The following is a 25,447-nucleotide window of genomic DNA, read 5'->3' on the forward strand; positions in this document are numbered from 1 at the left end:
CACATTTCCTGGGGTTTTTAAAATTACACTTCAAGAGCTATGGTTAGTAATAGTTGCTCCAAGCTGTAAAAACTGCAGTCTTGGAGGGCAAAAGTCAGAGAAACCCTACTGATTTTCCCCGGATTACTCACAGAATTAATAAGATCATTTGAAAGCCAGCCTTGAGGTTATTAGAAATCTCCTCACGTGCCCACAGTATATTTTTGCAGCATTCCTGTTTACAACTCTTTAATGAAGTGCAGCACCAAAGTGGAAATCCTCCTGCCTGCTACTAGGCAGTGCTGAAACGCAATCTGGATATTTACCTATTCCATATTTGCAATTGAAAAGTTTACCAAAAAAAAAAAAAAAGAAGCAGACAAATCTTTATTAACTCTTTCCTACATGGTTCTAAAGCATTTTATAACAAATCATCACAGAAGCATCAAAACATTATCAATAATATTGATATGAAAATGCAAATGTTCACAATTATGATATAATACACAGTTCAATTTTAGAGCTTCACAGAAAGTTTTACTTTTAAAAATATTTTTAAAAGCAATTAATCTCAGACAGACAGAAACAATCCAAATAAAAAGGGTGTAGTTTAATTGAGCACTGCTGTTTTGACACATACTGAGGAATCCTAAAGATCAAGAGAACCGAATAGTGAAACATTCCTATCAAGAATGAACCACAGGGTTTATTACAGATACATCTTCCCTACACTGTGTATAAGCATATAGAGGGTTTCAGCCCAACCAATGCCATCATTTGAGCCCGAGTACACAATTCCATACAAACACTTGGTTCCACTCGGTTCAGTACATTCCTACTTACACAGAACAGGAGGTAAATTGACTACCACCTTCCAGCATCAAAACATGACTTGCCAGCCAGAAACTCAGACATATGCAGCTTGGAATGGGAGGGTGTATGGGACGGTGTACAATCAATGAACATACAGATGTTACAGTATAGCAGAGAGCTTGGCTATGTAGTTATCACACCAAAGCAGAAAACAGAAAAGATAGGAGTACTTACCTGCAACCTGGGCTCGCTTGTGAAACTCCAGTGGAGTGGATCCCCATAAGAGATCCTTCCCCACTGGTAGTCAGCTCTTAAATGGGTCTAGGAGAGGCTTCAACCCTTCCGGCAGCACAGGAGAATTGCCTTCACCTGTGGCAATTCACCAGCTCCCGTGGCTGACTCACTGCTCACCTCAGGTGATCAATCAGACGTTCAGGCCGTGATTCAGCAGTTCCCATACAGAGGTCAACAGGGCTCACAACCAGAGCCTGTATGCCAAAAATCACCAGCCACAGGGCAACCTCTCAATAAGTTGAGAATAAAGCAGAACTGAGTAGAGATTCACATCAGACAAATAGTAAGTAACACATACATGACAAAGCAGGACCCCTCATAGGAGTGCCATTGGTGTTCTCACCTTGCAGTGCTCCACTTTCCTCCTCCAGAAGAGGAAGATCTCTTTCTCCTCCAGGATCTCCAGCTTGTTGGCAGCAGCAGATGTCCCTTGGTCAGCTCCACCACTGTTACTAGAACTCTTGGTAGCTTGGTTCAGCCTTTGAGGTGGAGAGAAGAAACAAAACCCACAGCCTCATCAACAGGGACACAGAGTGGGATATTAAGAAAAAATTACTCTCAGAGTGGTGATGCACTGGCACAGGCTGCCCAGGGAGGTAGGGTCACTATCCCTGAAGGCATTTAAGACTTGTGTGCATGTAGCACTGAGAGACATGGTTAGTGGGCATGGTGGGGATGGGCTGACAGTTGGACTAGATGATCCTAGCTGTCTATTCCAACTTCAAGAGCTTGTTGAGAGTCACAGAATCATTGAAGTGAAGTGCTCAGCACCGCTGAAAGTGTTACATATTAAGACAAAAGGTTCCCAGAAAAGCATGACATGACTTAAAAGACTGAACTGATTTAAGAAGCAGAGTAAGGGCGTAGAACAGCAGAGACTGAGCGTCACTATCAGGTTGGAATACGCGGATCTGGCCAAGACGTCCAGGGAGGAACAATGACAAGGAACCTCTTTACCTCCTTTAGAAGAGAAAAAAGAAAGTAGGGAAAACACCCAAAGCAGCTGGCCACGGGTAACAAAGTACCTTTCTCCGTTACAAATTTACCATAACTGTGGGAGGATTTTCTGTTCCATCAGTGCAACAAATGTTGCAAAACATTAAGATAAGACATTCACTGTGGCAGCCTGGAAAAACATTTTGTGGTATTTAACTTTTCCTCCTTCCTGTAACCCCAGCAATATAAAATGGAGCAAGCAGAAAAAAGCTTTTCTACCAGCTTACAGCTGTTTTACTTAAAATAAATTATAAACAGAACAAAACCAGCACATCAAGAGACAGAGGTAGCACAGGGATGCAGGCAAATACACACACATTTAGCACCTGAAACAAAAAGCTCTCTGAATACCGACTGCCTCAAGCTGCCATTATGGAATTTTGCCATTCCAAGAAGGGTTTACATGGCAAGAGTTCACCTTTACAGCAGTGCAAATCTGGAGGAGACAGACTGCTTTTCTGATTTTGGTTTTGGGTAGGGTGTTGGTTGTTTTTTGCATCCTGGAACTAGCCTTAAAGCACAGAGACATCTTAAGTCATAAATCTTGCTGCAGGACATGCAGTTTTAGAGTCCCAAGATATTGCTGTCATTTGTTATCTAGGCACTGCTGATTCATGTTTGCCTGCATGTGTTGAAAAGACTGCTGTCATATGCAACATTCTGCATCCAAGTTCAGCATCTTGTTTGTGTTAGCATGAACTTTTGCCCAGTCTTGACTGATTGTGCTTTTTGCACAGGAAAAGCTTAAGATGGAGTTTAGGAATTCCTTTGTCGGCAGATTCTCTCTCCCTTTCCCCTCATGTGTACATATACATATAATCCATTGTATTTTGGGGTGGATAGGGAAGGAGGAACAAAGCTTTCAATTAATTATCAGAACAACAGATAAACATGGCTGCATATACTTTCAGTACGTCAGACCAGGGGTTACCTACACACTGTACCCCTAGGAATGCAAGAACAAAGAGTATTATTCTCCCTGTACTTCAAATCACTCAGCTGGAAGAGCAGCTCTTTCTGACTTGGAAGAGGCTCATGTCTTCAAGCCCACCCTGAAAAGCAGCTTTTGGCCCTCTTCTCCTATGAAATGAACTTGCCATCTAATGCGCTGCCAACAGCACGTTTGCCTGCTTGCAGAACATCACTACCTCCAGCTGGCCCAATATACATTTTACAACTTGTATTTATTCACTACACTCACATCTAGATACAGCCTTATGATTTAAAGCAAAACATTGGCTGGATCCTTTAAGACAGATGTTCATGGGGTAGCCATACCTATGCCCATAGGGATGAAGCAGACAAGTAGTTGGTTACACACTGTACAGAATGTGAAAGACATTCACTTGCCTAGGAGAAGAGTTGTCTAAAGCAATAAGATTTAAGAATAATTTCCATTGCTTCGACATGACGCAACAGTTCCCTTACCTGCCAGCCCTGGCAAATAGGTAAGTTCTCAGACTATGAAAACCAAGCATCTGTCCTGGAGCTGCTGGGACAAACAGAAGGTAGGAAATGATGTTTTAATTTCCCAAAAGCCTTATGGCTGGTAGTTTCCAGAGAAGACTGCTGGCTTTCTTAGAGAGTTTGTACACTTGAATTGTTAGAGCACTGGGCCCCAAAAACCAGCAGAGCTGTTCTCTGAAAGGAAGAGTCTGGAGCTGTAGCCACTCTTTACAAACTTCAATAAACCAGTCACATCCATGGAGTCTCAACAGAAAAGTTCTATATTCTTTTTGCTATTTTTAAGCCAACTATAGGGCTACAAGTAACTCCACTCTAGTGTTACCCAGGGAGTTCAACTACTACTGGCTCAACAGTTTTAGATCCTTAAAATGAAATAGGATTGCATTTACTCTCTGTATTAAGTTTAGACAATACTGCAAAAACAGAGCAACTGCCACCAAGCAGTTAAATACTATTAGAAATCAGAAGAATTTTAAATTAGTTTCTAACCTGAAAACAAATATTGAGAGCTTACAAGACACTAAAATATATGGGATGCAGTTCAGTAAATAACTATACCACATAGAGATTAGGAGAGAGAAATGAAGATCTCTACCATAGTAGCTGATAGCCAGCTTCAGGCAGCATACATTTAAAAAAAAAAAAATAAAAAAAATCAGACAACTTTGTCACTGCTCATGCAAATGGAATGGGCAGCTTAATTTCAGAGCTGACTGTCTCAAATGGTCAGGAATTACTAGGCACACTGGAAGCTGCTTCTACTGTACTTATCCTTCCAGCTGATTTTCTTTATTAGAAATCTCACTGCTTCACAGTAGACAGCTTGCACTCAGGAGAAAACTCAAGATGCGGGGAAGAGGATAGAAGTGCTCTCAAGACAGCCTGAAGTTACTTGAGCACATCCTGAAGGTAATCCCTCCATCAGAAGACCCCCAGGCACATTCCAGCCAAGGCCAGCCAAGCTGCATTTGGTGCAAGGTGCAGAAGGTGCTACATGAATTAGTAGCCTGAGAAACCTGCATCACTCTGCCCTCACCCACAACATGAACACTTACTCTGTACCCAAAGTGTAATCAAAACTATAATTTAAATAATCAAAAGGTAAATATTTCTCCGCGAGCTGATGGCAAATTTCTAATCCTCTTAAAACTGATTTATGTCAGGAATATGATCTCATGTTTATACGTTCTTTACTTGAGGTGGAAAACTTAGTATGAGCTGTTTGTGAGCATTTGCCAAGACCACATCTCCACAAATGATACTTAGGGCAACAAGATAGACAGGCTCAGAACAAAGCCTCTCATCATCAGTATCAGAGTTTCATGCCACTTCACATTTTTTTTCTATAAAATCCAATTTTTCTTAAAACTTTGGAATTGAGTTAAAAGAAGTAGTTGTACCTGGCCTGACATTAAACAGAGCTTGAACCTATTACGCTCACAAGGAGCAGGAAGGAATCTCAAGTAAATTTCTCAGTGGAACTCTGCTTGGAATTTCAGCAAGGTAATTAAGCATAGACCACTTCAAAGGGGGACGTGTCTACACTGATCACTATAACGTGCATTGCTGCAGAAGGGAAAAGCCAGGACTTCAAACAGCATTTGAATAAAATATGGATCTTTTTTAAAAAAGCTGCGTAAGAAACACAACACTGACAATTTGAGCAGGCCTGCTTTTCATTTTTTCAATTAACCTTATTTATGCCTATATACAAATATTTCTTAACAGACAACAGAACTTAGCTGTTAGCTCCAAATACCTTAACGTAATTAGAATGGTTTTAATCATCAGTTATGCCATGGCTCATAATCCTTCTATGCAGACTGCAGGGTACAGTAAATCCAGTCCATCTTCTCTCTAGCTGACCTCAGGTAGTATCACACCGGAACGAGTCCCATTCAAATCCACGTGTCTAATGTCTCCAGCCCACATCATACATGCTACGTTTACTGAAATATCACACACACCAACTTCTCGGCTTCTTTCTTCTACTTGCTAGTTTTCTACTCTCAAAATCGAGGCTTTCACAGACAACAAGGGGAAAACACTTTTTTGTGCACCGCACACATTACCCTAAACACTGATTATTCCTTCTTCATACTCACTGCCTCCCTCAATAGATCTGCAAGTCGCAGCTCCTCTCCTCAAAAGCCAAGCTGACAAAGGATTCACTTCTTCCAGTTTGTCTGGAGCAGAAGTTAGACTTGCACCATAGCTTGTCCTCAATCTGCAAGAACGACTGAAAGAAACATTTAAACCACAGCATCAGAGAACACAATCAGCTGCCAGACTTCAAGTTAGTTATTACTCTGCAGCATCAGCTAAGCTGAAGTTGTAGGGCAAATGACCACTATTTTGGCTAACAAAAGTTCCAGCTGTTACATAGGATCTGGATTTTTAGAAGAAAAAGTAGAAATCCACTTGCCTTTACCCTAAAATAGAAATCTCATTTTTCAAAGAATTAAAAAAAATAAAAATCTGCAATTCTGAATTTATAGCAACTATATATTTTCATGCAAGTGTGGGTGTTGATGTATATTTTGTGGACTAAGGTGGGGAGGCTCAGTGAGTTGAACCTGTGCCATAGATGACGTCAGTCAGTTGCAAAAAAAATGATTCTGGGTACAGCATTAGAACTGGAAGTACAAGCCAACAGCTCTGTCTCTGTCTCTAGAGATCTCGACTCAAGGCAATATTTCATTTGTAGGATGGAATACACAGAAAAGAAAATAATGTACCTGTCTTCCGCAACAGATGGATGACCAAATAGGTCAAATATCCAAACTACATCAACAAGATACAGGGTGGTGTTCATTTGGCCTTTTGTTTGTTTTTAATATGCTCTTTTCCAGTCATATTTTGTTCAGTGAGCTTCAGATCAAGTATGCCATACTCCCAGATTTCCAAACTTACAATATATGCTAGCGTTACACACACCACACTAAAAAACATGAATGCCACCTCCTCAATAGCATCTCTCTCCCTGCACATGCATACAGACAGAAGTAGGTGCTGCACTAAATGTCACAGAGCTGAAATGTATTCAAGAAACTCTTCCCTTCCCCAGGCAGGATATTCTCTCACGGACTTCAGCAGCGCTAGGCAGAGCAGAAAGTAAATGCAAGAGCAGTGTTTTGTTGTCCCACCCATCTCTTCCCTTAACAGAGTCATGAAAGATTTAGCCTTACAAAAATGTTTTTCCCTTAACTGTTGAGCAACACAGCAACATTCTAAACGTACATTTTGTTTTGCAGCACAGCGCTAACAAAAACTTGGCTTCTTGCACTGAACCAACGAACAGTGCAATTTGACAGTCAGATCACTAAAAGAGTGGCTGAAAAAAGTCCTGTCTGCAACACTGGCTAATACTGAAAGAACAAGGAGGTGGAGGGATGAGGTAATGGAAACAGAGAAAGCAGTTTATCACTCCTCTCTCCCCAGCTCCCCTTGCAGAGGGGCTTTCATCTGAGCACACAGGAACAGGAGAGGCCTTCGTTCCTACTTGTGACCCTTCTTTGAAAAAGTGCAGTACAAAGTGTCAAGAAGTAACAGAAGAGCTGGGGAGGATATGAAGAAATCTGGCATTCCAACACTCACATTCCCAGTTTAAAACTGGGAGGCAGTCCTACTGCTATTTCACAGTCTGCTGATTTGCTCTACTTTCCACAAACCAAGAATGCTTAAGAAGTTTTAAGCCTAATCTCTGTTTAATGTCTCAGATTAATCATGTTAAAATTCTGTTTCTGGAATTCAATGTCATCAGTGGCACTAGCAGACCTTTTAAAGTTCAATAACAGAACTAACAATTTCCTTGAAGATGATCTGGTACTCCTTTTTCTTGAAGATTCCAATGTATAAAGCGTGCAAAATAAACCTATGTGTATGCATACTCAGAGAAATCAAAAATAAATCATTTTGCATACTAGTTTCCAACATTTGTCAGATTATGAGAAACCCTTAGCAATGGTGCTGAAGCATACTTATTTGCAGATTTGAGAAAGCATTGCTCTTCTCAGCAGCTCATAAAATAATTTCTCTTGTAGAAATTAACTCCAATATCATGCCCAATTGTATATGCAACCATATGCACTTCCAATTTTATGGCTGAAATGCAGGAATGATTGTGCTGAATCAACTCACAAGACGATGGATTTCTCAAAATCTCCAGTGATGACAAAATCAGACTCTTTAGAGCAAAGCATACGACTGCCACAGCATGGGCAGTTTCCCTGTAAGGAATGTTTTCTCCAAGCAGTCTTGGGCCCAGAAGTTTCCACCAAGAACTGCAATTTCTGCGTTATAAAGCAAGTAGATTTGTAGTAGTAGTTTGTGTTAGAGGCCATTTCTCCCACAGTAGTAGTAGTACTTTGCAATTAAACAACTCAGACTCATGCCGTGCGTGAAGTTGTACTAACACTGATGGATGCAGACAGTCACACTTTGTACCTCCGAAGCCCTCGGTAAGAAGCACAAGCCCTTAACGTTTTTGCAGAAAGAAAATCTGCAAAAAACACTCATTTTTATAAGGAAATAAACAGTGAAATGAAAAAAAAAAAACTTAAAGGATGACAATTCAACAACACCCTGATTCTTACCTCCTACTTTTCCAAGCAAAACATATAATCTTAGAACTCCCCATTACTGTGCACACCCTGACTCTGTATCAGAAGAACTCACTTCATTATGGAATGGTTGGGGGAATAATGAACAAATGCAGGCTGCTCAGAGCACTGCTCGGTCAAGTTTTCACTATTTCTTAAAGTGAAGATTTCAGGACCTCTATGAGCAAACCTGTTCCACTGCTCAATCACACACACACACAGTTTTTTTTTCTTTCATTGAAATGGAATTTCCTCTATTTCAATTTGTGCCTGTTGCCTCTTGTCCTTTCCCTGGACTGGGATGAAAACTGCAGGAGAGCCACAAATGAAAACTGCAAACTAAAAGTGCTGCCAAGCACAGAAAGTTGCCAGGGAAGTGAGAGAAATGATTTCTCTCATCTCAAGGTACTATTGTATTGTTTTGCTTACAAATGTAAATGGGAAATATTTCTAGTCTGCTAATTAGGCACTGCTGTTGATATACATTTTGCTTTCATTTCACTGGGTTCTACGAACATGGAAGCACAAAAGCACAAACAGGCAATTTATGTATGTGAGCACTACTGCATGCTCTATCACCTAAAAAAAGCAAACTTATGTTTTCCATTCCTGCAGACAAACTGTGCCAATATCTTCACCAACACAGCTGTATTTTTCCTTTTGCCAAATGCAAAACAGTTGAATTCTAAATTTCAAGTCAATATTCCTATAGTCAACACTAGACTTTCCCCTATTACCCAAGCAATGAAGCAAACAGAAGGAGAAGGGGAAGAAAAAAACAAATCCACAAATCACAAATTAGATTGCTTCCAAGGACACGCTCAGTGGTTAAGTAAGGCACTGGTACAACTTTAGGCATACTCTCTCTCCTACAGAACCTCACCTGCCACAGCCTCCACTAAACCTCTGTCCCACCAGACATGAATACTCACATGTTCTCAACTCTACAAAAGGACATGCTTACGTCTGTGTTATTTTAATTGTAAAAGGCTTGGTAAAAGTAACTCATGTTTCTTAGCTGCCCTTTAAAACTACTTAATTCAACGTCTCCCCTTCCAGTTCTTCAGATATACACAAGTGTCTCATTTGAACAGCTCTTAGATTCAATTACTGTACTGGCAAAAAGCAGCTGCCACCTAAGATCTCTTTATCTTCGCTCTCATTTGACTCCTCACGCCCTTCAGCATTGTTGCTTCATTCTCCAAGCCTCTGCTTTTGCTCTGCTCTACCAGAATCACCAAGCTGACTTTTTCTGAATCACAAATTTTCCATCTAACCTCCATCATGCTTTTCCTTAACAGAGCAGTGCTTTTGCCATCCTGATTATTATATCTTCCTAGAAGACATGAGGAAAAAAATTAAATCTTTGTCATAAGACACTAAAGCTACAGAAATTGTGAAAAGAAATGGAATATGACACGACAAAAACTACATGAGATAAGTGCACAAAGGAGTTATTCAAAAATCGGGAATTTCATTCCCAACCATCTCAAAGCTCAAACATTTATGATATTTGCATTTTATAGTCTCACCTTATATCCATTCTTCCTATCAGTTGTCTGCATCCTATGTATTTGCATACACTGCCATCATTTTCTTCCCACATCTTAGAAGCAGGGTGCAGCTGGATGAAGCCACCAAAGCTGCACTTGGCACAAGGACATCACAAAACAGCACAAAGAACTCAACATCTTTTTACAGATGTTGTTTCTCTTACTGGAGTTCCATGCTCAAGAGTCATTAGAAAGAATATTACTGCCAGTTGCAGCCTAGCAGTGGAGAGAGATGCAAGTTGTCTGCTCATAACGAGGGAACATTCAATAAAGCCTAAATCTGGCACTTCAATATCTTTTAAATCAATCAGCCTTTAGAATGTGCTGCCATGCAATGCTAACCATGAAATACAGAAAGATTTAGTGCTCTGCACATTTCCACAGTTGACAAGAACATTTTAGCTGTTCATAGTGCAAATGCTGACAGTGACTTGGAAGAAAGATACAAGTCTGATGTTTAAGATGTTAAGCTTTGTAAGGCTAAACCCATAACAAATCACTTTCTCTAAGGCAATAAGATTCATAACAAAAAGATTCCAGACCCATACCTACCTGTGGCAGCCCTGGTGCCCATCTGCCCTTGAACTGAGCTGCTTCTGTTGGCAAAGACTGGAGAATATTAGCAAAGACCAGTGAAGATCATTCTGTTCACCTCAAACAAACACCCTAGTTTGCATTTCTCCCTGTTTGGCATGCTTCAACTGCTTCAAAAGTGGATCTGACACATGCCAGAGCTGGTGTGCACACATGTGAACTTTGCTGCATTGTACTACTTCATCCCAGAAAAGGTAGAGTTTAACTGCTTGCTGAAACATTTATCTTGCCACTGTCTTTGTACAGGACATTTTAAAGGTGCAAGTCTTTCTTTGTTGATCATAAAGGAAGCCCGGATGACTTGTACTCACTAAGTACATAATCTTTCCAGTAGCCAAACTTACCCAAGAGGAGCTCTCTTCTAAGCTGTTAAGGCAAAAAAGCCTCAACAGATTCTCCCCAGCATAGCCCAGCCACAGATATCAGACCCCAGCTAGGGAGCAGCCAGGTGGAATGAGACCGATTCAACTCATCCATTTCTATATTCTTTAATTTTTTAAAGAATTTTTAAAGAACTTTTAATTTAATTTAATTGCCTTTTCTATTGAGGGCAAATCTTATTTTCATAGAATATCCTGAGTTGGAAGGGACCCAAAAGGATCATCGAGTCCAATTCCCAGCTTCACACAAGACCACCCAAAATCCAAACCCAGTGTCTGAGAGTATTATCCAAACACCCCTTGAATGCCAACAGCCTGTTCCGTGCCCACTGCCCTCAGAGGCAGAACCTTTCCTTAACCCCACTTGACCCCCCACCCCACACACAGCTCCATGCCATCCCCTCGGGCCCAGTCACTGTCACCAGAGCGCTGTTCCTCTGCTCCCTGTGAGGAATTGCAGCTGCCATGAGGCCTTCTCTCAGCTCCTCTGCTCTAAGCTGAAGAGATCAAGGGAATCCAGCCACTCCTTGTGCACCTTGCCCTCTAGACTCTCTCATCTCTGTAGCCCTCCTTTGGGCACACATAATTGCATTAAGTACTTAAGCTGTGCCCAGACCTGCAGCCAGTGCAGGAGATGGGGCCACGCAACACAAAGCAGAGCAGGACAAGCTCTCCCCTCACCCAGCAGCAGTGCCAGGCCTGAAGCAGCCCAGGGTACAGCTGGCCTTTGTGGCTGCCAGTGCACACTACTGGCTCAGGTTCAGCTTGCTGACAGCCAGAACCCTCACAGCCCTTTCCCACACAGCTGCTCTTCAGCCTCTTGCCCCTAGGTCCATCCACATACCCAGAGTTGCCCCAAATCAGCTGCAGAATCCAACACCTAGTGCTGTTAAACTTCATGCAGTTGGTGATTGCCCAACCCTGTAATTTATCAAGATCTCTCTGCAAGACCTCTCTGCCCTCAAGGGAGTCTGCAGCTCCTGCCAATTCACTGTTATCCACTAACTTAAGTTCTCTCACAGTTTCTCTTCTATGTACTTTTCTCTGTTGTTCTTCAACTTGCTTTTTCTTCAGCTTTTCAACTAGGTACTCTTCCTGTTTATTCTGTTCCTTTATGCTTGCAAGAACATTGCTCTTTCTATACACACCTGGCATTTCAACAGACCTTATTAAAATCAAGACCTCCTTTTACTCGACTTACTCTGCCAACTCCTCTCAAACTACCAGAGTATTAAAAGAAAGAACTGAATAAATTGGTATAGCAAAGGAATACCAAACATCTCTCCCGTTATTAATAAACCTTTTCATACCTTAGGGTAGATTTGATGTTTCTTTTCATGCTAACATCAGCAACATCAGCACCGTGTTAACATTTACTTTTACTACCAAGATTATGGTGCTCCCAAAACAGTAATAAATATTGACTGAGTATTCTCAAGAAATAAAGTTCAAACTTAATCTACTAAAAATAATATATATTTTTAAATCCTCTAATGACTATTAGAATGGAGAAAGCCATAAAAACCAGAATCTGGCTGAAGAAATTTCAAAGCACCATATTATTTGGAAGTTTCTAGCATTTCATGGTCAGAAAATTGAGTTCTTCCTTATACAGAGCTACAAAGAGCTACTCAATCCTCTGGGATTCAAATTCTTCCCATCTGTTGAACAACATGGAACCAGTACTACCAAAAGTCTCCAACTCAGGCAAACTATCTCTAGTTTAAACAAACAAAAAAAATCAACTTAGAGATTAGTATTAAAAAAGTCAAATATTAACATATCATTTGCAAAGTCAGGATGAAAATCTTGACTTTTAGCCACTCACAGTTCACTGCTTGTTTATGATAAGTAGATTTTAATCAGAACATTTTTGGTCAATTACAGCTAAATTATTTCATTAAGGTTATACTAAGAAGATGCACCCATGAAAATCTGCATCTGTCTAAACAATTTAGTCGTTCCACCTGATTAGGTTTTCAGGTTTTGTCTTATATTGTTGCTGCCAGAAGAAGCACTAGTTTGCTCTAGTGATCAATTTCTAATAGCCTACATGAAGTAATCCTGTCTTACCCTAATTGCCACTTAACCCTAAGTAATATGCAAGAAAAACCCCACAGGTACCAAAACCCAACATCATTTTGGTAGGCACCACCTACCACAGCATCCTGTGCCAAACACAGCGATTACTTCCATCCTGGTGAAGCAGTCTATGAACACCTGAAACACCCTGGGTGAACAGCAGTACCTGACACACCACCTGCAGCATGACAGAGAATAAGTAATCCTAACCTTATGACACTTTAAACAACTTTCAGCTTCTCCCATGAATGTAAAGCCACCATTTATTTTAGTTTATTAAAGACTAAGTCTGCATGCTAATTTTTAAATCAGATTTTATTACCATTTTCTCCCAAAAGAAACTCAAATATTACCCTGAAAAATATTTTTGAGAATTCTTGTAAGCAATCTAAGTACTTTCCCTTGAAAGCAGGATTTCATTTTGTACATTCAGTTTAAAATAAGAAAAAAACCCATAAAAACAAACGAAATACACAAACTCCTTGGTTAGGTTTTGGCTTTTCTTTTTTTTTTTAATTTGAAAGTATTGAAGCTTTAAATTGTACATTTTTTTCAGATAACTGAGAGAGCTCTTTAACAAAGCAGCAACCTGTGCTACAACATGAATGTTGCCACTGTCTCCTTTTAGCAGATAGCTTCATTTATTTCACCAGCGTCAGTTTTCCTGTAACTATTTCTCTTCTCCCCAAGCTCTCCCATCCTAACACTATGCAAACTCAACCTCACCCTCTGAAACAGCTTGGAAAAACTGGCACATGGCCAACTTGCAATTGATACCGTGGTTTAAATACCTTCCCAGCAAAGTTGCACAAACTTCAAAATACTCTGGGATCAGTCATTAAAATGTTTTTGTTTCAGTTACAACAGTAATGAAAACCAAATGTCTACATTTATTTTAGCCAGCTTTACGGCCTAGGGACTTTGCTCAAGACAGAGGCCTGTATCAATCCTCAATTTACCCAGCTGAATAGATTAGTCACAACATTGTACAGAGATATGGAGAATACTTTTAAAAGATTTAATTATAAGAGTGTTTCAGCCACAGATTTAATTAAGGAGGCTCAATTAATTGCCTCTGAAATCTTCAATTACAGTGCACTTTCAGCTGCAATTTTACAAGGCTCCTTTTGCAAACAGATTGAAGACTCAAAGCTAATGCTACAAGATAAGCTCTTACAAACTGGATGGCTTTATGTATCCAAATAAGGCACACAGTAACAGATTTTGCCTGAAATTTAACTTTAACCTCAAAGCATTTGTCTGTAAAACCGCAGAAGATTCACTGCATTATGCAAGTGTATCTCTACATATGTATACGTGACACATTCAACAAACAGAAATATTCTAGGTGGGAAATGGAGACCACAAAACGAAGTGCTTTGAAAAAATCTGCCTTTCACCCAGATGCTGTGACATTCTGCTGCTGGTTTAATCTTCACATTCTACAGTTAGGTCAGCAAGTTACATTTTTTCATACACATTTAGCAGCCTATAGCGAACTGATGCTTCAGCACCATTTACCCCTAAAATTCATTTTAGAATACTTTGTACATAATTCTCTCCACAGCAAACAATATCAAAGTTCTGATAAAACAAAATCAACACATGATGACGAATCGCTCTGAAGATTTTTGAAAATGTCTACAAAAACTTTCAACAACAGCACTATTTACCATCATCTGCACCTCCAGACACCGGCAACATGCACCGCGTGTTTCCAGCTAGTATTCAAACTCTTCAACCTCACAATCAATGACAGCTGCTAAAATGCCTAAAATATCATGGAAAAGGAACAAAACCTTCACAGCTAAGTAGAATTCAGGCAAGCCAGAGTCCCTTACTAAATAAGAGACATTAGAATGCATATAGTACTTGGGTATATTCACATCACAGTGTTCTCTTCAAGACTACTACAATCCAGAAGCAAACAGTTAATCACATTTTTTCAGAAATTAAATTGTCTGTTTTAGAGGTCTGTTTGTTTTTGTCCTTCTCCTCTTACCCAGAAATACAAAGAAGAAATTCTAGTACTAAATATATGAAATGGTTTCATGGTAATCTCAAAATGAGGAGAAAAGAGTATCACAGCAAAACGGAGACTCGAGACTACTAGTTACATTTCACAAAAAAATATGAAAAGCTATCTGAGGCCTTAGGACTCAGTGCTTTCATCATGATGTTGAGGATTATTGACAATAGTTATCACATCAAAAGCAAAGAATTTTCTCAAAATTTCAGCTAAATCATCTCTGAAAGCAACTGTCAACATGATTAAGTAGCACAGCTATTTAAATGCGTATGAAAAATTATGAGAATTAAGAAATTATTCTTCCCATTAAGTCTATGCACTTATTCTTCACCATTTTAAGAAAAGGGCATTAAGGCAACATTTATTCCACGTACAAGAAATAAGTATCACAAGAGAAGACTGAGCAGTATGAATTCAACTACACCCTTTAAGAAACTATCTATAAACAATATCATTTCTCAGTACATATTTTCTCAAAAGCTGGCAGCCTTACAGAACTGTCACAGACTATCCAGCAAAGATGTCCCCCTTTGAAATCTCAGATAGATGCCTTCATTTATTAAACTGAGCATACCTACAGATCTTAATTTATTTCAGGTTCTCGGCACATAACATTAATAAAAAGCATCTGGATTAAACAAGCAATACCCATGGAGATCAAGAATAACAAATCTCCTCAACGCAGCCAGAGAGAAGCTCCCCCTAGAAGTGCAAATCATGAGCTTTCAGAGGGCTGCCACATCCTGTCTGCATAGGGAACTTTAGGCAGTTTGAAACTTAGCCTATTGTTTGGGACCAACTTCTCAAAAGCAAATACATCCACCAGCATTCCATGGTCACCCCCCTCCTGTAGGCAAAGAATCACATCAAAAGCAGATTACAGAGAATCAACAATACTGACGAATTCAAATTCAGAATACTAAGACTGATTTTTACAGCCCATAGAAGAAGCTTGTTTCTCACACTGGAAACCACCTATGAACGTACTGAGGAAAAAAATGAATAGTTATTAATCCTTTCTCAGTGGAGAAGAACCTGATACTTTGAATAGATCTAGCATTTTCGCTTTGCAGTTTTGTTCACTTCTGTAGTTGGTTCAAAAGACACATTATACCACACTGATTCTTTTGCAACACTAACGTGGAGACAAGCACAGTTCAAGAACATTGTTCTCAGCTTCCTTCCCACCAACATGCTCACAGGAGCCACTGCTCCTCTGGAATAAGAACAGGGCATTCAGTTAGCATTCAGGATTTTCTCCTTCCTATGATTCTTTGTATCTGAGGTTTCTCACTGCATCTTAAGGGAAATCTGAGAACAGTTAAGGAACATTGCTCTACGAATATTACCGATTTCAAGGGCTGGTAGCATTAGCTTTGGAAGCCAGCTGCTGGAGCTGGCCAAAGGGACTGATGGAAAATGAGGTAATCCAGCAGATGTATGCTGCTCTTTGGGTTTTCTTCCCCTGTCACTAGCCCAAGTGGCCTTTCTCACTACAGCACCATTTCCAAATACGGAAAAACAGACATGTGGGACGATTAGGGAAAAAAAAAAAAAAAAAGGTTTTATCTAGAAATCTGCTTAGAGAGGAGGCCTGAGATTGAACCACCAAAGAAGCAGATTATCCAAAGCTCCAATTCATATCCACCTTCTTCCCAAAGAAGTTGAGCATTGTCCAAAAAAACTACAGCTTGCCTAGCTCTACTGCAAGATGAAGCTTTCCCCATACACAGTGACTGGGTGCTTGGCTTGGAAGGACTCTATTAATGGCATCTCCAAACATGTACAGGAAGCACAGAATACACAGGGCAGTTTCCGAATGGAAATGGAAGATATTTAATGGCAGTGACTGCTAAGTGGTATTTATCTTGATGAATCACTCAAGATATTTTGCACTACATAGATAAAAGTAAAGCAAACTCTCTATAAAAGGCACAATCCATAACATATCTCTCTGTAACTATCACTTCAGACAGACACCTCTGCAGCTATTGCTATGGATACCAAATGCATAGAACAGGTTTTATCAGTTTGGAAATTCAGCCCAGATGTACCTCACTAAAATTAGCACACTAAGGGTGTTTTATTTACACACTGTAAAATACACTAGATGCTCCTCTGTGGAATCATTTCAGTTTTATGACACACACAAGGTACAAGACGATTATACTTTTGTCAAAAAACACCTTAAATAAGCTTTACACCCAAAAGAACTTTAAAAGAAGGTCTACAGCTGAATTAATGTAGGACTGGTACCCAGTACTGTGCTACACTGATGACAGTAGATTATGCCCAAGCTTCTGCCCCTAAAGACATTTTCCTTTGCATATGAAGTGGAATGGGACAAAGCCATCCTGACAGTGGAATTCCAGACTAATAATTTTATTCCTGGCACACACACAAGGCTACATTTTACAGAGAAAACTGCTGCTGTTTTTTTGCCTCATTAAAATGGTTAACTATCTTCTGAAGGTCTACTTCTAATATATGCTCTTCCTGACTCCTAATATATGCTCTTCCTGACTCAGCCACGTGAGGACATTCCCATTTTCCACCCTGCATTTTCTTCACCTCTGAGTTGCTTCTTTGCTTCAGGCTTCTCTTTTGCCTTCTTCTGACAAGGAAACCAGCCACATGTCCTGGAGGAGTTGTAAGCCACATCCTTAGCACAGCTAAGGATAAGATATTACCAGTATTTAGTCTACTTAGTCTACTTGTATCTTCTCTACTAAAAAAAAAAAAAAACAGGGTTCATTTTCATCAGATTTCAAACATGCCTGACCATGCCTCTACCAGTGTGATCCGGGTGCTGAGCAAGTCACCATTTGACTCCTGTTTTCGTCACACACTTTCCCCAGCAGCAGGCTCTGGCATGCTCTGCAGGTAGCTTGCATGGGCTTGGAAGTCAGTGCGTTGTCTCTCTGGATCAAGATTTGAGCAGTTGCACAAACACATTTATCATCACGATCCTTATTTTGGAACGGGAGAAAAATAAATCAGAAGCGATAGTTAAAAAAACAAAGACCCAAAAGAAACTTTGAGTATTGTGTTAAGCAAGAAGTCTCTCCCAGGCATTCAGTCTATTCACATCTCAGAGTATGCAGGAGATGTATGATTTAATTTGCTTGCTATGTTAGCTTTTCACAAGACAAAAATCACCAACTCATTTTTCCACATCACAGGAAATTCTGGACCTTCCCTTGCTTCACGAAGATGCACAAAATTTAGCAGGTATTTTGTATTTAATACAGTAGAGGCAGTACTGCATTCCTCAGTTCCTGAGCTCTCATGTCTACCTACTTAAATGCTGATTGACATGGTTCCAAAGTACTGCAGGGCACACAACAAGCAGGCTTACTTTACCACAGAGGAAAAAAAAGTTACCTGGAAATGCACCTGGACAACTAAAAAGCTAATACAAAATAAAGATACAGACATTTCTGCATGAACTCATTCCAGAATGAGCTTAATCCATTCTCAAAGCAGACAGCAGAATTAATGGCCACTGGACAGGTAACTTCTGGTGAGAACAGCATCGTTTGGATGTAAAACACTAATTTGAAAACAGCTAGCAAGAACATTCTCTCCTTCATTTCTCTGCAAACAAACATTAAGATCCTGACATATCCATGGCAACTTGTGCTGTGGAAACCAGACTTCAACATAACCTTTAAAAATATGATGCCAGTTCTTTCACAGAGAATACACTGAAGGAACTATAAGCCCTGTAGGGTGACACAGTAATAATAAATCTGAATGCAAACGTCAATAGAGCCCAAACTTAAAACCCACACCTGCAGAAAAAAACCCCACAGGGATTTCAGGCTGATGCCATCAGCTTTTAAAAAGGCATTTCGTTGCCCTAAAGACTCCACACACCCTCTCACTCTTCAGCACTGCTGGTTTGTCAAAACAGAATTAAGTCATAGCAGCATGCCCCCTGGCTTCTTAAGGAACTTCAGATTTAAAAAAATAAAATAAAATTGCTGCACCGACACTGCAAGTCACATCAGTTAACACTGACACAACCTCCTCACCCAGAAAGGCAAGGTGATAAAACAGAACTGGGATTCAATAAAATTCAAGTTCTACAAACTACCTGTGTCGTTACAGAACTTGAAGGAAGTCAAGCAACAGTGCCATACATTGAAACTATTTAAGAGAAGAGATTTTCAGCAGTAGTGGGGAGGAATAGAGCAAAGGAAGAAAAGAGACTGTACTTTTCCAAATACAAAGGTTAAGAGAAATACAAACAGTAATCCTTCTGTGATGGATATGTTTAAGCTCCTAAAATGTTAACTAGTTTTTCTTCAATCTAAGACACTGTAAAAGAAGAATCCAAACAACTTGGGAATCCAAGAATGAGAAAATGCTTGGGCTTACGTATTACTTTTTAATGCAGAAAAGAGATACGTGTGTGAAGAATTTTCACATCTGCAGCTACAGAAAAAAAATTAATCCTTAGAGCGATACGCACTGTGCATGGAAAACAGGGCCAGGAACTAAACATGCCCTTCAGCAAATCATAATTCAGTGCCATATCTAAGATTAAGATGCTGACAATTCTGTCTCCTAGGTCCAAGTTCCTGCTGCCAGATTACACTGCCTCTCATTTGTGCATGTTAATTGCTAGTTTTAAAAAAAAGGGAATGCAAGATAAAGGCTGCTAACGAGGGTATGTTTTATTTCATATCTTAATTCTAACTCAGAGTCATGAGCAAAGCAGTCTGAAATCTCAGAGTTCCCTATCAAACTTACCATAGGGGTTTACGAGTGCAATTTCACCCGCATCTCCAAAATTCTGTATGAAGTTGTCAAAGAAAGATGATTCTGGAAGTTTGTAGCCGCTGGTATGTGCTTAGCATGTCAATTAGAAGATATTTACAGTCACAAAGTGGAAGCGAGCCAGAAAATTCATAAAAGTATTTTTCCCTTGTTATGCAACATTACTTTTCTTTGAAGGGTTGGGAGTGGAAATGAGAGAGTACAGATGTGCTATTTTGATAGCAAGACCCATTAGCACAAAATGAGAAAGCGATTAATAACCCAACGCTATTAACCATTTTGATATCTCTTTAATTTGTATGGCCAGCTTTCCAGAAACTATTCTAGGAGTTTCTAGTGCTATAAAGTAATGGTTGGAAAGAAGCTCAATAAATCAGCTAATTCAGCCTCTCAGAATGGGATTAGGAAAGCAAGGTCTAGACATAGTTAATCCAAGCCTTAAAAGGCACTCTGAAAATGGAAATACCACAGTCTCCCTGACCAATCTGTTCCAGCAATCCGCATTTTTTTCTAGCATCCATTTACACATCTTTCTTGCAATTTAAACCCATTACTGATGGTTCTGTCATCAGAACAGCTGTAGCAAACACCTTATTTTTTATATCTCGTTTGAACACAGTAGTTCCTTCTTCCTTTAGTCTTTGTTACTTAAAGGAATTTGTTCTTGTAAAAATATAACATCTTTTAAAAAATAAAAACGGTATTTTCAAGACTATGTTCTCTTTACCTGCATCTTTACCCTCTCCAACTGGTCTAGCACACTGAAATCTAGACTGAAGAACTATCACATTATTTATGGAAAGTTATCCTGCTTGTGTATCTCAGTATATCTAACTTATCTGCAACATTTCTGTTAACAGAAACACACCCAGTTTAAGTGCAAATTTCCCAGACCCTTTGCACAAAATTCATTCTATTTTTCCACTGTCCTCTAGTGCAGACCATCATTAAACAGAGGACCTCGAGTCCTGCCCTCACCTGAAAGGGGGTATGAACCCCCAGGCCACTTTTCCAGTTTCTTCGAATAATTTTAGAACCCTAACCCCACTTTCCAGCACACGCGCACTGCCCCCCACCTCAGTACCATCTGTTGCTAACATTGCATTGCCTTTACTTTTCACCCAAGCCAAAAATCAGTGCCAGAACCCTGTAGAGACCATTCAGCCAAGACAACCTTCTGCTCTGGCAGCGCACCATGAAACTACTTCAGGTTTTTCACCAACTTTACAGCATTTAGAGAAGCGTTTCCTTGCTTTTCCATATAGACAATATCATTTGAATAAACTCAAACTAAAAACACATTTGATTCTCCTAAAAGACACAAGACTTGATAGTGTATCACAAGAGGAGATTCAACTGCTTGTCAATTTGGCTTTCAGAAAATTTATGTTCATTTACCACCTTTGTACCTTTTTTCCCCACCAGAAAAGCTTACAAGATAGTTTGTATTTATTGCAGTGGTTTCACAAACGGTCTCCAGCTCTCCAGTAGCTCTTTACTACCTGGTCTCCTTGCAGGTCAAATGTGGTGAACAGATAGAAATGATCTCAGTCAATAGTTTACAGAGAAAATCTGTGCTTTCGTTCACATATGCAACCAGAAAACTTCATCTAAACTAACTTTTTCCATCAAGGTTCCAACCAAATAATTTCTTCAAATATTTTCACCACTCAGTTTTAATATTACTTATCTGAACCCTAAATTAGTAAACACCTAGCATTATGTTCAAGTTATCAATCAATTTGCTACACTGGGAAAACCAAGCCTTAATTTACAAATGGAAGTGATCTAACTGATCGCTGACTAGTTCACCAACAATAAAGAAGGCCTTCCACCTCCTGTTCCAGTGAAGCTGTACTCATCACCCTGCTGTGCATCTGATCACATGTAAAGCTCATTCAACCTGTTAACTAGAAAGCTAACCTAAGCAAGTAAAGCAAGTAGTTTCTTGCTGGCTTAGCAAATTGTATGGACTTAGGTCATGAGTGTATCAACATGAAGAATTTGCTAAGCAGGAAGCAAGACCACACTGCTGGGAAATTGTTGAGAAATACAAATTAGAAGCTTCTACAAGTGTTGTCTTTGCAACTTAAAACATTACCACAGTGAGATCACGGCTGCTGCACGTGGCAGCTATATCTACAACTAAACTAGCTGACCTTTACATTATAGATAAGAGTTTCAGGAAGCTGGTCTAGACAAGGTCAAGTTCACCGAGAAAAGGCAGCAATGAAAAAGAAGAAATGAAGAAGTGGAACAAAACTGCTGCATCCATGTGCTCTCCCCCTTGTAATGAACACGAGTGCTTGCTTTTGTCCATGTTGTATTATAAAAAAAAAAAGCCATTGCCAAAGACTACCCAGAAGCAGTTCACACAAGAGATAAACACTTCTTAAGAACTACCAAAATAAATATTTACTTTGTTCAATCTTTTTGCTTACTGTATTTGTTTTCTACTCCGCCCTGGTCATTCTGATTAGTTAGAGCTTTGACACAATGAAGAAAGTTTGCAACAAAAATACCAGTAAAAGTTTCCAGTAAAAGCAAAGGAGATATTACAGAACATTCTCTTAGCAGGGCTCACAAAAGCAGCTGTCATTAAGCCTTGAAGAGAAGGCAGCATGTTCATTTCAGGATATCATTCAGACCCAATATTATCAGTCTGCTCAATTTTACCTTGGAGGTCTGACCACCTACCCCTTCTCTCAAAGGTAGAGGGAAGCACTGAATAGTGGGGTAGACAAGCAGGAGCTCTGGTAATTATTGGTGGGCCTTAAATACGTAGACCCATTATTACAGCTTCAGATCATGTTTTTTGGTTTTTGTTTGGTTTGGTTTTTACAGATTTAGCAGCCTAAGTTACACATACAGCAAGGAACTTGTAATAGTATATTTGAATCATCACGGAAGGTTTGAGGAAAAGATGACAACTTAAGGAAAAACAAAAATACGTTTGGTGCAGGCAAACAGACGTGAGTCTGTCTGCTTAGAAAGAAGTAGTTCAAATTTCCAAAAATTAATCCCTGTACCACACATCAGGAAAGCTGTGACAAACGTTGAAGAGTCTCTGCAAAGTATAAGACTTTAAAGAGTTAAGAAAGAGAGACAACCTCCCCCAAAGAGCCACTTTCTAGACACACCGGCAATGAAAGTCTGTTCCCAAAGAACCTCTTCAAAACTTCTCCATTTCACTGTAAAGCACACTGGCTTGTAGGGCTCAATATTCAGGGCAATAACAAACAGCCATGTGACCCTCTCGTGGAAAGGCCATGGAAAAAAAATTTTCAACATAAACTTCACTGGAGTTTATGTTGGCTGGGCAGATCAATATACTTAGTCATAACTCAACAGCACCACTCACAAAGCCAGTAATTGTTTTCACACTAATGCCATCTCTACCATTTTTTTAAAGAGAGAACAAGTTGCCAAAGTACTGATATGCAGCAGATCTGAAACTGGCTTTGCCTAACAGCAGGTTAAGCAGGGAAAAACAGTTCCTGACCCAACAGGTCAGCAGCTGCCCTTGGAAGGGCCGGTTGTAGCGCCTGGCCAACCACAACACTGGAACTGGTGACAAAAGTAATGTATTAACATCATCACAAAGCAGTAAGTTTTACAAACACTGTACTTATCTGTAATTCTCCAAAAGCTTTGATGCAAATTCTACTTCTTTTCCTGTTTCCAACCATTAACTTTCAGAGAAAATACATGATGATTAATTCAGGCCTACAAAAGCCCTGTTTTTCAGAGCCCCAGACTTTACTTTCGCAGAAGTAAGTTCTAAGCTATATTAACAACTTTAGTTTTTATTTTAATAATGATTTGTATGTCATGCTGATGCCTTTACAAAAACACAACAGAATTAAAACACTTTACATGATTCAACTTCAAAGAGTTAAGATTAAGTTACCGAATTCTTGCAATACCTGCTGGAGTTTTTTATGGTATTAAAGAAGCTATCAACAATAAGTGAGAACACATGTTTCAGACTAGGGCAAAGTTTATTCCACCAGGAAAAAAAATTCCCTTCAGCTTTATGTAATTATTTTGAACAGCATATGTAATATTATAGAAAATATTTTAACTTAGATATTTAAACTAGGTGGCAGGGTACTCTGTAATTTTCTAAGCCCAAAACATCATAGCTGTGGCAATTCTTAATTAATTACTCTTGGTTCTCAAAATCCCCCTCCTTCCTTTCTCCCACCCAAAGCTATTTGCACAAAACCAAGTTCTCATGTGATCTCAAAAAACTGTTGCCCAGCATGCTATTTCAATATTGGAATACCAGCATGGGTATTACAATAATAAATATTTTCATCTTCAGAAACATCTCTCATCAGCCATGTTGCTGAGCACAGTAACCACATTCAGAGAAAAGAAATGGGAAAAAATTGTAAGAAAGCCTTCTAGTCTCACTTCAGGTCTAGAAATACTTTGAGCCTCAGTCTACAGGCATCAGGAACCCACCAAGTCTTATAATTAACAGGAACGTGTTTAACTCAGAAGAGCACAGATGAGGCCCCAGGAAAAAAAGCTTCAATTCCAGCACTTCCCTGCAGCAAAACTGTAAACTGAGCTGCATCATTCCACTCACATTCCAGGTAGAATGGATTTTGTGTTTACAAAATGCATCTTCTCTAATCTCCCTCTTGATGCTACATCCTGTGCATAAATATTTAATCACAGGCACTTTGTGAAAGGGAGATCCATTTGCCTCACGTATAAGCTAAAAAGGTTAAATAAAAAAAGTATGTTGTACATACAGTCAAATATGACACTGGTTCAGAAACTTTAAAAAGATGTGCACAGAAATAACTGATTTCTTATATTTGTCATATTACGTCTGAAACAGTTCTAAAGATACTCATTGATTAAATGTGTACAAGTTATAAGACAACTATAGTGTACTTGGAACATTCAAACTCGAAACAGTGCTCATCAATACTCTCTTCAAACACCAAGGAAAACTGCAAATGTGGTACTTTGGGAAAGCAAGCAACAAGAACAGCGTCAGCTGTAGCAATAAAACTGCCTGCCTTTGAGATTTACTCCTTACAGCTCCAACAGGCACACCTTATCACACACAAGGGCAGCAGTGGCACGGAGAAATATCAGGAAGCCTACAACAGACGCCTGCTCATAGCCCAACCTTAGTTACATAAAGATAGAAGATGAAGAATTAAAGCTCCAGGAAGCCAGAGATCCTTAGCAACGCAGGGATAACACCACCATGGCTCTGTGCAAGAAAGAACTGTTGCTTAGAATGCACACTTGAGCCTGAAACATAAATGTTTTCAGATGACAAGAATACATTTCCTCCTATTAAAGCTAGAGCTGCCTCCTTACCATCTATCTGCACGTCAGGATCATTAACAAGGAGAGACTGTACAAGAATAAAATACAGCACACATCTGTTAATAATTAAGGCTTAATTTAGTCATTTTTATTAATTTGTGCTACAAAAGCACAAGAATTGTGTTGTGCTAGAGACAGCACAAGAATGGTTTTGTCACGCTGTGCTTGCTTGCCTCTACAAAAACAACTCAGTGCTTTAGATTAAGATACACAGCAAGAACTTTCTTCAGATACTTGCAAACAGAAGGCAAACAATTTCCAGACATCTGCTGAATACACCAGCCGACCAGAGCACAAGCTTTTCACCTTTACTACAGAAATACGTGATGGGAGGAATAAGAAAATGGGGAGCGGCTGAGGTTTGCTGAGCCCAGAGCAGAGGAGCTGAGCCGGCTGCAGCTCCTCACAGGGAGCGAAGGGCAGCGCTGAGCTCTGCTCTGTGTGACAGCGACAGGGCCTGAGGGAAGGATGGAGCTGTGTCAGGGGAGGGGCAGCTAGGGGCTAGGGACAGGGTCT

At 39.7% G+C, this 25,447-nt stretch overlaps 1 protein-coding gene across 8 annotated transcripts in view; it reads right to left on the reverse strand.

Annotated features, from left to right (window-relative positions):
- DISP1 (dispatched RND transporter family member 1) overlaps positions 1 to 25,447 on the reverse strand; it is an 86,504-nt gene that overhangs the window by 56,800 nt on the left and 4,257 nt on the right. For 2 of the 8 annotated variants that reach the window (XM_019612649.2, XM_019612642.2), the window contains exons 1-2: positions 10,256 to 11,008; positions 1,430 to 1,565 (exon numbers count right to left, since the gene is read on the reverse strand). The gene's annotated coding sequence lies outside the window, so the exon portion shown is untranslated. Of the gene's footprint in view, positions 1 to 1,026; positions 1,046 to 1,429; positions 1,566 to 3,510; positions 3,598 to 5,654; positions 5,798 to 10,255; positions 11,009 to 25,447 lie in introns of those variants that run through there. The other 6 variants (XM_019612641.2, XM_031552354.1, XM_019612643.2 and 3 more) reach the window with 6 other exon arrangements.

This window comes from Meleagris gallopavo, chromosome 2 (genome assembly GCF_000146605.3).
Source record: "Meleagris gallopavo isolate NT-WF06-2002-E0010 breed Aviagen turkey brand Nicholas breeding stock chromosome 2, Turkey_5.1, whole genome shotgun sequence".
Classification (NCBI taxonomy): domain Eukaryota; kingdom Metazoa; phylum Chordata; class Aves; order Galliformes; family Phasianidae; genus Meleagris; species Meleagris gallopavo.